At 36.2% G+C, this 13,470-nt stretch overlaps 1 pseudogene; it reads right to left on the reverse strand.

The window, feature by feature from the left end:
* Nucleotides 1–1,207: 1,207 nt before the first annotated feature.
* LOC123246504 lies at nt 1,208–13,235 on the reverse strand (annotated as a pseudogene).
* Nucleotides 13,236–13,470: the final 235 nt, after the last annotated feature.

Raw genomic sequence — 13,470 nt, forward strand, 5'->3', positions numbered from 1 at the left:
TTCCTTCCTTCCTTCCTTCCTTCCTTTCTTTTTCAAACAAGCTATGACTATCCTGGAAGAGTGATAGAGAACATTTTCCATCCTGACTTTCCAGAAAGAAAATCACAATCCAGTAGAGGTTACTATTGTTCTGAACAAGGCTTTTTAGCATTTTACTGGAGGGTTTGCCTGGTCATTTGTGATCATGAATTTTGAAACTATCACATATCAAATCCAAAAGGATTTGAAGAATGATATCAAAGTAATCAACTTGACCCATTTTTAAAATAATATATCCAGCCAAACCAGATGGTACTGTTCTATTTGTCATCCAAGGCTATTCTTTTACCCTATAGCTTATCATTTGTGATTAAATTCTTACAGAGTATTGTCAACAAAAAGTGCTGTTTTTATTTTACAAAGTCATTTTAGAAATTGACAAAAGAGGAAGTCTACCAAAAAATCTGGTTGGGTTAAATAATGTGAAAATCTCAAATTGGAATTGTTTTAGTTTAATTTTAATATGAATGCTAATTCCTAGATTGATTCTATTAGGCAGAAATTTCTGGAAAATGTCTCTATTTTGAAATATGTCCAAATATAGACATGCATGTACACATATACACACACAAACACATATATAGTAACCCCTCCAAGCCCAGCAGAGAATAGGGACATATATAATTTTATGCGTATTTGTATACACATATACATTTAGTATATTAAATGATTATCTGTAATTATGTGTGTATTTATGTATGGATGTGTGTTTTTATTGTACTAAATTTAATATATTATATTTAGTAGCCTTGAAACACTATCAATGACAAAATAAGGTTTTGTACTTGTGTAAAATGTAAAGCAAAATAAAAGCAGTGTTGCATAGTGTCTTGCACATCGTAGGCAATTAATGTTTGTTGAATTAAATTCAAGACACACACATAGATATCTATGTAGAGATATCTAGAGATATCTGTTGTTTTTTTCTGGATCAATATATTTTTAAAATGCTTACCTTGTGAATTAGTATAATTTCTAAGAGAGAAGAGGGGCAAGAGCTAGGCTGTTGGGGTTAGGAAACTTTCCCAGGGTCACACAGCTGGGAAGTATATGACGTCTAGTTTGAACCTCCAGGTTTGGTAATCTATCCACTATGCATTTAGTTGCCCCTCTAATACTCTTTATTGCTTACCTCCCACCCATTATTCCTTGTTCCCTCACATTCCTTCTAGGAACCCTTCTCTGGTTCTAGACCAGGAGGTTCCCTCTCAGTACTGGGCAAGGAATTTCCTCCATCATGAGGCAGGCATGGGTAGGAAGAGCCAGGAGTCCTGCCTCTAGGACGGTTCCCAGGAACCACAATCCCATTTCTTCCAGTTTGGGGGTCTCTGGCAGCAGCCAGCACCTTCTCCTTGATGAGACCTTCAACCATTTGACTCAGGTTCAGTCTTCAAGTCCGTAGGTTCCTGGAATGGCCCGCCAGGAGGGAGCAGTTCTTGGGTACAACTGGAGCATTGCAGGTGCTGGGTGGAATCAGAGTTTTCACTTCTCCAAAGGTTTTTCTGCTCTGCTACTGCCCAGAGGTCCAGCATGCCCTGGAGTTGTTTCTCTAGCTCTCTGGAGGTCATTCAGCCCTTGCTGGCTTGGCTCAGCCCCTGTGATCCTAGCTTGTGTATGTCGTGGGGCTGGCCAGGCTGTGGTCGGGGCACCTGGTCCGAGATCCCTTGGAGACGTCCAGGGCTACCTGAGGCTCCACAAGGGAAGGCTAATTATTGAAGGCTGATGAAATATCAGTTCTGATCACCTTGCGGATCTTTGATCTCCCCTACCACGCTGCGGCTGCATACTCATAAAGCCTCTGGCGTTCCTCCTGTTGTCTCAAACTTTCTGCATCAGCCTGGTAGGGCTCCAGAAGATGTTGAGGTGAGGGAACTGCTAAAAGTGTGGCTCATAACCCCAATCTCTTGCAGACTGGACACTGGACACCAAAACTGCTCAAGGGATGCGGCTGCCATTCCTCTTTCTTTCAATTCATGTTCCGTGTGGTGGATAGAGAGGCAAGGCAATGGCAGTGGAAGTAGAGGTACCAGGGAAGCTTAGGGAAAGCTTCCTTTTCTTGGAAGCCTTAGAGACAGATGGCACACTGACCGCGTGGAATATTGTTGTCAATGAGGGTTTCCCTGCTCTTCTCAATGAGTTCCTAGAATACAACAGTGCCTGGTCCAGCCTCCGCCACACAACTCAGTGCCTAACTCAGATCTTGTGAATCTGTACATCTGCGAGCCCTTGGGGGTTTCCAGTGGAGATCTTGGGTACCTCACTGGGATACAGAGCAGAGACCAGGAACAAGAAGGTAAAGCAGACAAATTGAGAATCCTAGTCTTCAACTGTGGCAAGGTGCCGAGAGAGGGAACTTTCCCATGGTGAAGAACTTTCATTTCCTTGAACCTACCCTCTCCATTTCTCTCTCTGTCTTCATCTTTATTTCTCAACAGCTGAATGGTGCAGTGGATAGAATGCTACGCCTGGAGACAGGAAGACCCGAATTCAAATTTGACCTCAGATACATAATAGCTGTGTGACCCTAAGCACCCTGTTTGCCTCTGTTTACCTATCTTAAAAATGAACTAGAAAAGGAAAAGGCAAACTATTTCATTATCTTTGCCAAAAAGACCAGAAATGGAATCATGAAGAGTCAAACACAGCTGAAATGACTTAGCAACATCAAAATATATTTATATTATATTTATAGGTATGCTGATAGGTCCTTTAGCATGTGTGGAGGTATGTATTAAGTAGTCATATCTGATAGAGAAACTCTCATATTCTAGTATAAGAAGATGAATTTTGAAAACTGGCAAGCATATATCATTATCTGAAATATTATGCAAATCCCATTCAAGTAGATTTCAAAAATATTGTAATTGTGAGAGAGGACCTTTCAGTTCAGAGCAACTCAGTGTACTGTCTAAGACTGTAATGTAGTTGCATTTTGTAAAATATTTTTCTCGTGTGTACTTTATAACTTCATAACCCAGGTCTTCTCATCCACAGCTTTGACATTAGAGACTAGTTGGAAGGCACTGAGCACCAAATACGAATTAGCCTTGCATATTTATGGCTGCTGGTAAACTCGAAATGAACTTTATCCACATCTTTGAAAATATCTGACATGAATTTGTATTTATTGATTACTGTTAATGAGTCACTGATGTTTTGCTTCAGGCTACAAATCAAAGTACCCAAGTTTCACAAGCTGAATTTGTATGGTTGAGGCTGTTTTACAGAAATCCATACTAGTCAAACTATTTTTAATACTAGTTTGCACAGATGTATTCCTTAAAGAAAATTTTAGCATTTTAAAATTTGAAACAGCCGAGAGATAATATGTGCTGCATATATTTCTCCAGTAAGAATTTGTGTTTTGTTTTGCCTTGTTTTGGTGGGTGCATAGATGTGTGTGTGCACATGTGTGTTTTTGTGTATTTACTACCAAATGTATTTCCTAACAATTTACTACCAATTACTATCAAATCCTATAATCTAGGATCTGTGACCTTGTTTACAAAAAGTATTTTGATAACTGAATTTCAATAGAATTATTTCCATTGGAATCCTATCTATTTTATTTATGCCTTTGAAAACATTATTCTGAAAAGGGGCCCATAGGTTTTATGAGATTGACAAAAGGGTCCATGACATAAAAATGAAGAACTTCTGGTCTTTGGACACTTGACAGAGGTCTTCAGGATGTTTCTGCAAAGAGAAAAAAAAAATTCCCCCCTTCCTTCTTGAGTAAAAACATCCTATACAAGTAAAGGTTAGTGGAAATAAATATTTATTCTATTGGTTGCAACAGAGCATTTTAACAAGTTAAAACTAAATTCCTTTTTGGCCCAGTTTGTGCTGGCTCCATACAGATCACATTCAGGCACTGGCCTGGAGCTCCCGGGATACAGTCACATCATGGAAATAGACCCGGAGCTCTGGAGGCAGCTCCCCAAGGTTGCACAGCTAGATGTAAATTGGGCTTTCTGAGAACTGAACTGGGAGTTTTCCCTCTTACCTGTGGATGTCAGCAAACTAGTCATTAAATATTTCTCTGTCAGAGTGCATTTGTCATATTGTGAGGAGTCTAAGGATTAAGTTTTAGGTTCACCAACAAGAGCCAAAAGTCTTAACTGAAAGTGATACATTTATCAGAAGCTATAAGGATGTTAGGCTCTGGTTATTCTATTACAAATATGTTTTCATTCAGTTTAAATTTTGCAGTTTTTAAAATGAATTTTAGTAATGTCTGGAATGATTGTTTCTTACGTTTCTTTTATCAGAAAATTCTCTAATCTTTAAATAAAGAAATTATTTAAAATAAAATTTTAAATGACTGGATAGGAAAATAGCTATGCAATTAGCTCTGTATTCTGAGCAAAGATGATGCCTCCAACATTAAATCTAATTCAGAGTTCAAGGGAATTCGGGGTTTAAATTGTGCCTCTTACACTTATTAGCTATAGAACCAGGGATCCTCCATCTAGGGCTAGATGGAACTTCAGGGGCCATCCAGTCCAGCCTCTTCCTTTTATAAATGAGGAGACTGAATCCCAAGATCAAATGAGGAGAAAATCACAACTTTTCTAAACTTGTTTTCCTCAACTGTAAAAAAGAATTTATTTTCTGACAATTACATTTTGTCCTTACCAAGGTGGCTGGCTCTTTCATTTGGTTTATCCTTAGACAATTCTCTTACCCTCAAACTTGGTTTCCCCATCTGTAAAATGTGGGATTTGGAGCAGATGGCCTCTAATTTCTATTTTAGTTCTACCTTAATGATGTTATGAATATGTGTAAAACGCTTTGAAAATCTTTGATCGCCAAACATGTGTTGGTTATTATAAAAGAATGATAAATTAAATGAGAATGAGATCATCCTTCAAATATATTTCCTCTTTTGTCCGTTCAATACCTTTGAGGCCTTTTATCAATATTAAAATAAAACTTTGATCCTTATATAAACCAGTGCTTCCCAGAGTGTCTTGCATATGTTGTTGTTTAGTTTAATTATTTTCCAATTGTATCTGGCTCTTTATAACCCCATTTTGGTTTTCTTAGCAAAAATACTGGAGTAGTTTGCCATCTCTTTCTCCAGCTCATTTTCAAGAGGAGGAAACTGAGGGAAACAGAGTTAAGTGACTTGCCCAAAGTCACACAGATAATAAGTGTCTGAGTCCAGATTTGAATTTGCAAAGAAGAATTTTCTTGACTTCAGACCCAGAGTTCTATCTACTGAGCTACCTAGCTGCCCCTTGCACAGAGTAGGTACTTAATAAATAAATACTTGTTGGATCAGGATTGAATCAACAATCAATTTTAACTGACTGCTTCAGAGCACATTTTCTACCCATTACTACTTGTTTTTCTCTAGCTTCCCCTACCTTCTTAACCTCTATAATTTATTTTATGATGAAATATTTTCCTATTGGGCAATCAGTTCAGAAAGGAAGATATGTCCTTAGCTATAAATTTGCTATTTGTTGTATACATAGAACATGCAAAGACAATGACACAATTCTTGTCCAATAGATTAAGATAGAGGTCCGAGTGTGACTAGTATTTAATGAGTGGTCATAAGGTAGGTAGCCCTACTAAATGCTTCCTTACATCTGAGCAACTGGTCTAAGAACAAAAATGACAATTACATTTTTTTTTGGTTAAAAATATTCCCTTTGTGGATCTGCCTCAGGGTAAGAGTGCAAAACTTAAAACATTAATTAAAATACATAAAACAGCAGTGGTAATTAAAACAGCATCAAACCCCCTTAGAGGAAGCTGATGTAGAAAGCAATTAGGGATGCTCATTTTGTGAATGGATTTTATTTGTTGGAAGTTTTAAACTGTGCCTTGTGTTAAAAAGCCTTGGAGGCACACTTAGGATGAGATTTAGCCCTGGATGTTCTGTTTAATTTATTATTTAATATTTGCTATATTGATCAAAGAACTGAGACTGCATTGAGTACTACAGAAGACAGGAAAGATGGTCTCTGTCCAGGGACTTTCCATTCTAGATGCTTCTCAATAAATCTACTGAAAGGCTTCATTACTTGCGTTATGCATAAGCAACTATAAACCATTTGGAAGTATGAGCTTTAAAACATGGCAAAAAATTTGTGATTATTAGTTCTATTTTGCAGGCAGAAAGATGTGCTACACTGGTACTCTCACCATGTCAAAAGAAAAGAAATTGAGGAAGCATCCTATTATCTCTCTGGTAAGCTGGGTCTATCCCCTTCTTATGCTTTGGGAAGAACAGACAGTGGTCATCCAGGAGGGCCATGCCTAAATGGGTTGTAACAGACATCGTTGGAGGAAGTTACTAGGATTTACATAAGGGTGAGAAGCCTATCCATGATTCTATCTCTCCTAAAAGCACCAAGACAGAGTATCAATGCTAGACTCCAATGAACAGTCGCCAAACAGACCGGTCATTCTGTCTCCACACTAGATAGCTCAAGAATTTGGGGTAAATTTGAGGAACTATGGAATTTCAAAGAAATCCTAGATGGCGTGAGGGGATTGTTCTTGTGAGTTCCATGAATAGTGGGTCTTTCACCTTTCAGTCTGAATCAGAATGAATGACTTCTATTTTTTTTTTCTGCTTTTAAGGACAGCCCAGCATCTCAGTTCCTTGCCTACTAAAATGCCTGCCATTTGGGTCGAATTCTTATTTTGTCCTTCCTCTTCTCCCTCCTCACCTCCCCATACGCTTTGGTTGGAAGCTTTTTGAAGGTAAGGATGGAAGTCTTTGTTTCATCCTTTCCTCCCCAGCATGGCATTTTTCAGTTTAGGCATTTAAAAAATGTTTGTTCAGTCGATTCTTCCTCTGCCAGCGAACTTCCACACAACTTCCATTCCCATTGGACTGCTAGACATTCACCCTTTCGGCAGTCACTTAGAACAAAATTTAAAATGAAAAGATTAATCCTACTCGGCCAGGATTTTATCAGGGAACAACAACAAACAAAAGCTAAAGTGATTTCTTGCCTTCTATTTGTTTTTCTTTTGCTGTCAGTTGTAGGTTGAGATGTAATGTGGTAACAAGAATTAATTTAATGAAAAGAAATGGCTGCTTTTGTAAGGCTCCATTATCTGTTACAGGATTTTTCCCAGCTAGAGAATACAAAATACAAACTTTGGTAGCTATCTTTCGAATGAATGAGATACTTACAGACAAACCAGTAGGAGACTTAATGCATCTGTGAATCCTTCTATGCTCTTGAAATATCACCCTTAACTGAAATACGAGGAAGAAAAACCATCTGGAAGACTGGAAAATACTGCTTTCAGGATCTTGGTTTTATGTAGGAGTGAAACATTTACATGGTACTTTTATGTGCCAATGTTGGTGAATATATATGTGTGTGTATTTTCAAAAATAATAGAATAAATACAATTTGAGTAAAAGTTTCTTCTGGTAAGAGCAATTAATTGGTTGTGCATTTTATATTTGTATTTGGCACAAGGGGGAAAATTATGCCCCTAGGAAGAAAAACATTAATGACAGTGGTAAATGTCTGCATTTAGAGTTCATTTATATTGTTCAAAAAATTTTCTCATTTAGATGATGTTTGTACATAAGAGCATTGTTTCTGTCTAATTTGGTTTCTTCCCTGGTGTTTAAGTAGCTCTCTGTTTTGTGCATTCCCAAGACTTTAGAAAGCCATCTGGGCAGACACTGAAACTCTAGTGTTTACATTATGTTTTACTGAGCAAAATCTACATATTCAGGAAAATTAAAACTAAACTAGCCAGCCCTAGTAAATTTGAAGAATTAAATTAAATATAGTTTTAATGGTACTTTTAAAATTTTTTTATTTTAATAACAAATTTCCACATAAGTTTTCCAAAATTATTTGATCCAAATTTTCTCCCTCTCTTCTTCCCTCCCTGCTCCCAGAGCTGGCAAACAATTCAATCTGGGTTATATGTGTTGAATATAGTTTTGATAGTTGTCATTTACTTACTTAACACAAACTCATGGGATCTTCATTACTGATATACCTTTAAAATTCCTCTTTCTTAATCCCATTTCAGCACAAACATACATACATAAATCTAGGTGGGTGGGTGTACCCACCCACCTAGATTTATGTATGTATGTATGTGTGTGGTATATATATATATATATACCACACACTTTTAAGAAACATGATTTCTTATTGTGTATTCTCTAAGTAAAATTTATAATCATTCCCATCACATAGAATTTTTCCTTACGCTGAGCATATGTTTGTCTCCATTTCTCCAAGAAATAATTCACTTCCTATTTTAACAGAGAAGAAAGAATGCTGGATCTGGAATCAGGAAATTCAGGTTTTAAATCCCACCTTGAACGTGCATGAGCTGCATAACCTTGGATGAATTACCTAACCCTTCTTAGCCTCAATTTCCTCAACTATAAAGTGGAGGCTAAGAGTAATAGGAGTACTTACCTCTCAGGACTATTTATTGCAGGGTGAACTTTAAAGTGCTATATTAATGTCAGGTATTATTATCATCATCATTATTGCTATAGCCACATATAAAAGTCTAGTAAACTCCAATAACGTTTCAAGTCAAATCAAGTGTATTTATATAGTTCAATGTGCCAGGTACTGTCTTAAGAGCTTTAAAAAATATTATCTCACTTGATCCTCACAGCAATCCTGTGAGGTTGGTGCTATTCTCCCATTTTACAGTGGAGGAAACTGAGGCAAATAGAGGTTAAGTGATTTGCTCAGCTATTAAGTATCTGAGGCTGCATTTGAACTTGGGTCTTCCTGACTACATATCTAGTACTCCATCCACTGTGCCACTAGCCATGGTCAAGGAACATGGAAACTTTCCTGTTACATAGAGCCAACCCAAGGCATGCCATTACTTATACTCACACTTTTTTTAAGGAAAAGGGAGTGTAGATCATTTCATTATATTGAATAATCAGAATCTTTTTGTTGTTTATTTTTCTTATTGTGAAATAGTTTACTAGTGTTGTAGTATAAAAACTCTGTCAGTACATCTTAACAATTTTACTCTATTGAAGTGACTTCAATAATACTCAATGAAACATTCATGAACTAGAAAACACACATTTTAATCCTCTTCCCAGAAAAATGCATTTTCTTGTCATCCTGATTTTAAATGAAAAATAAACATGATTAATTGCAGGCCATAATATTTTTTGTTTTTTTCTACCTAATTATTTTACTGAAAAACGTTCTCTGAGGTTTCAGTTGCGTTTGTTTCTTTTAAGTGGATGATCGGAGGGCATGAACTTCAGAATGAAGCTTTGTATAGGTCATTGAGGTTTCTGAAATTATGAATTGAATCCAATTGCAGTGAAATTCCATTATTTGGAAGTAAGACAATATAAGCAAATAACTTAGTAAAGTCTTAGCTTGATTATATTCCTTTCTTTCTTAGTTACCTGATATGTAATTAGTAGTAATTTCTGCTCGAAACCTCATAGCTTATACTTCAGTTGTTTCCATCTAGAAGTTATGGATTTTTTTAATGATAATTTTATTAAAATGTAGATAGCTTAAGTTTAGACTTTGCTTTTCTTTAATGATGCACAAATTATTTCATTGCGGGTTCACTTCATGCTCCATAATTTTCAAAAAGTCTTCTATAAGAAGTGGCTCTGTATTATGAGCTCCATTTTGCAGATGAGGATTAATCACAACTCATAACATTTCTTTCTCTTTCCTAACAGAGCTAGATAATTATGTGTCAAAGTTCTTGCAAAAGGAGAGAATAAAAACAATTTGAGTAAAACAGTTTCTTCTAGTGAAAGAAGTTGATGTGCTTTCACATTAGTCTAGCATAGCAATTTTATGCCCTTCTATTTAATTTATCTTAATCAAAAAGATTCTGACAGTTTTTAGTTTCCTTTGGCTCTTTTCAATAAGTAGTACTAGTTGGTGTTGTTGTGGAGTATGGAATTGGACGGCCAGTCCTCCATTCTTTATACTTTCTTGCCATGGTCAATAAGGGCAGAGTCAACTTGGAATGTCCCAAGAAGAAAAGAAGATATTGGCAAATATTAAAAATTGTTATTACCAACAGGGTAACTAGAAGAAGTTTACATAGAGGGAACAGGGACAAACTGTATAGGATGAAATGTCAAGCGATATATATATATATATGTATATATATGCATGTATGTATGTATATAGGTATAAATATATACAAAACTGAGGGAGGAAGAAGATAATAATAAGAAAAATAGGAAAACAAACAAAAAAGAATAAATTTATATTCCATAAAGAAGTGCATGGGACCAACAGGGAAAAATAACAATACATTGTAAGGATAAAGAGGTTAGAGAAAGGAAATATTCAATACTTAAGTTCATTGAAATCAACTTAAAGAGAGAAGAACAATCAGATCCATTGGGGCAGAGAATTGATTCACACTCTATAGAGAAGTAAAAGGGTAACAAAGGGACTTGTGGGGAGGGAAGCAATACTAGGGAGGGAGAGGGCTTGGGGGGGAGTGCCATGTGGCTTTAAAGAACAATAAGAAGGGAATAAGAAGGGAGTGGAGAGAAAGGAAAGTACAGCAAAGGAGGGGATTATGGGAACTGATTAAAAAAAAACACTGGTATAGAAGGAAACAGTGAAAGAAGAAAGGACAGGACTAGGAGAGAGAATCAAAATGTCTGGGAATGCACAGTTGATAATTATAACTCTAAATGTGAATGGGATGAACTCGCCCATAAAACGGAAGCAAATAGCAGAGTGGATTAGAAACCAAAATCCTACCATATGTTGTCTACAAGAAACACACATGAGACAGACAGACAGACATAGAGTGAAAATGAGAGGATGGAGCAAAAATCTTTTGGGATTCAAATGAGAAAAAGAAGGTAGGGGTGGCTATCATGATCTCTGACAGAGCCAAAGCAAACTGGGGTATAGTTTAGTGTGTAATTTTTTTCTCTGGTCACTCTACCCCTTTTCCCAGGGAAGATTTTAATCAACCATGTCCTATTGTAAGAGTCAGTATGATTTTTATCCTAGGGTTAAAATAATGGCTTTCAGGTCCTCATTGCCCATTTCTATATTTTATGTAGTTTGTGTCAGGTGGACAGTTATTAATATAATTACAGTAGCTCAGAGCCCCCAGTTGGGAAAATTTCAAACATTTAAGACAGAATTGGTTCTCTGCCCTAATTAAAATTTTTTTGTTTATCTCTAGCCTATAATGATTGAAGCAAAGAAAAAATCAAATTATAGGAAATATTTAAGTATAAGTTGATCAGAGTATATTATAGTGTCTGATAATGGACAAGCAGAGAGAAATGAAATTGGGAAAAGAGCAGTGCTTTGGGGAGAAACTTTCCTCAGTCCTTGAAGAGGTAAGTACAATTTATAGTTTCAATCTGAGCCCTCTGTTTTGAGAGGCTTGAAAGGCTAATAACCCACCTCTATATATTCCCTCTCATATGAAACTCAATACCCCTTTTGGTCTCAACTTTTTAATTTATCTTTTCAATTGATTACCAAAGTGGTGATTATGTCTTTTATTTAGATGGCAATACTTCCCAGTTCTTCACTGGGTTCACTAACACTTCATAAAATCCAAAGTATGACAGTGGAATATCTGGTGAATTGTTTAGATCTAAATTCTTGAAAATCTGAACTTGAGTTTGTAATACAGTGGTTCTGAGTAGGAGGGGAAAAATATCAGCTTGAGAAAATTCTGCAATATCAATTTTATAAGAGAAGATTTCAACCTTTGTCTGGAAAGCATGGATTTTTTTTCTTTATATGTCTTATTGCTATGCTAATAACAGCATTCAACTCCTTCGTATGTTAACCACATTCAAATTGAACACTAGAAGATTTTCAGAGAAAACTTATGTTTGAATGATTGAGAATAAATATGAACCTTTCAAAAATGTCAGGCAAAGAAAAGAATTACTCTTTTTTGATGTCCCAGGATGGTTAGCTCTATTTATGCTGTTTCTTTGATAAGTCTTCAATGTCGACCCTTTTTATTGGATGCAAAAAATCATATTCTCAGTTTACTTTTTAGTTGAAGCTTTCTTATGTACAATCCATGCATTATATATGTATAGAAAGGTAGTCTAAACCTGAAAATACAACAACACAGAGAACTCCTATTGTAGAAAATCCGTCCACCAAATAAATGTGAGCTCCTTGAGAGCAGGGGCCGTCTGACTTTCTATTTGTTACCCCAGGGCTTTGTACAATGCTTTGCTCATTAGTATGAGTTTAATAAATGCTTCATTAATTTAAAAATAATTCAGTAATCAATTTTTTAAAAATCCCTCTGCCAGCATAGATTAGTAGCTTATTTGCAATTTAGATACACTTAGACTTCCTTAAAGTGCTAAGAACTAAAATGATTTAGCCAGTCACAGGCAAAAATATGTCAGAGGCAAAATTTAAATCCAGGTTTTCCTGATGCCAAAGCTAGTTATCTACCGTGCATCCTGGTTTTCCTGTATTAGGTTTAAATTCAGACTTTGTTAATACTATTCCATCCAAATTTATGGGTCAAGACAACCAATTAGTTTTATAGTCTAGATTTCAATGCATCAACAGAGTTGCCAAATACTTTATCCATTATTCAGAGATCATTTCAGTACATAAATGAGAAGATAAAATAAAATTTCATTTCTGTTCTTTCAAGGTTCAAAAATTAATGACCGCCCATCTTATAAAAATCATGTTTAGAATTTGGGGGATGGAATTGCCAATAGAGTCTTGAAAACTGTCCAACTTAATTGAATCATCTGTATGTAACCTGTGTTTTCTTCTCCTTATATGTGCCATTATAAACTTGTAAATAGGGTAAGAGTCCTACCAGAGAGACCTAACCTCATTATTTAAACCATGTGCCATCCAGAAAATAAACATTGTCTAATACATTTTCAAATCTAATTTAATAAATTTTATATAATATGTTTATTAAAGACTGTTACTGGTTTATCAAGAAACAGTGATTCTGAGTGGGGACTTCTTTGCCTCACTGTGTCCCAAGTGAACCACAGATCATTAAGCTCAGGCAAGTTTGGGCATCCTTCCCCTCCATAACAAGGAAAAGGGTCACCAGAAGGAGAAACTTAAAACTGCCAGTCTTTATCTCCCACCAGAAAGCTTGTTTAATGAGTGCGTTTTCTCTTCTCAGGGCAATCCTCACGCTCTCACTTGCTCTCGGCAAGAACACCTGGGAATCTTCAGTCTTGCCATGTGTTGAGAACAGCCCAAAAATAGGCCCGCTAAGACTTCCAAGATGGATTGCTAGACTTTGTGAGTCACCTCTGAAACTTAGAAAAGTGTTCTTTGTGATTTGTGTTTGCATCATTGGGATGAGGAAGTTTGGTGAAGCTAACCACATATATTTGTGACTAATCTACACCGATATAAAAGCAAACCCTTTTCTCTTTCACTCCCAAATCTAATACAGACAAAAGGCAAGTAAAGC

Source organism: Gracilinanus agilis, chromosome 4, assembly GCF_016433145.1.
Source record: "Gracilinanus agilis isolate LMUSP501 chromosome 4, AgileGrace, whole genome shotgun sequence".
Classification (NCBI taxonomy): domain Eukaryota; kingdom Metazoa; phylum Chordata; class Mammalia; order Didelphimorphia; family Didelphidae; genus Gracilinanus; species Gracilinanus agilis.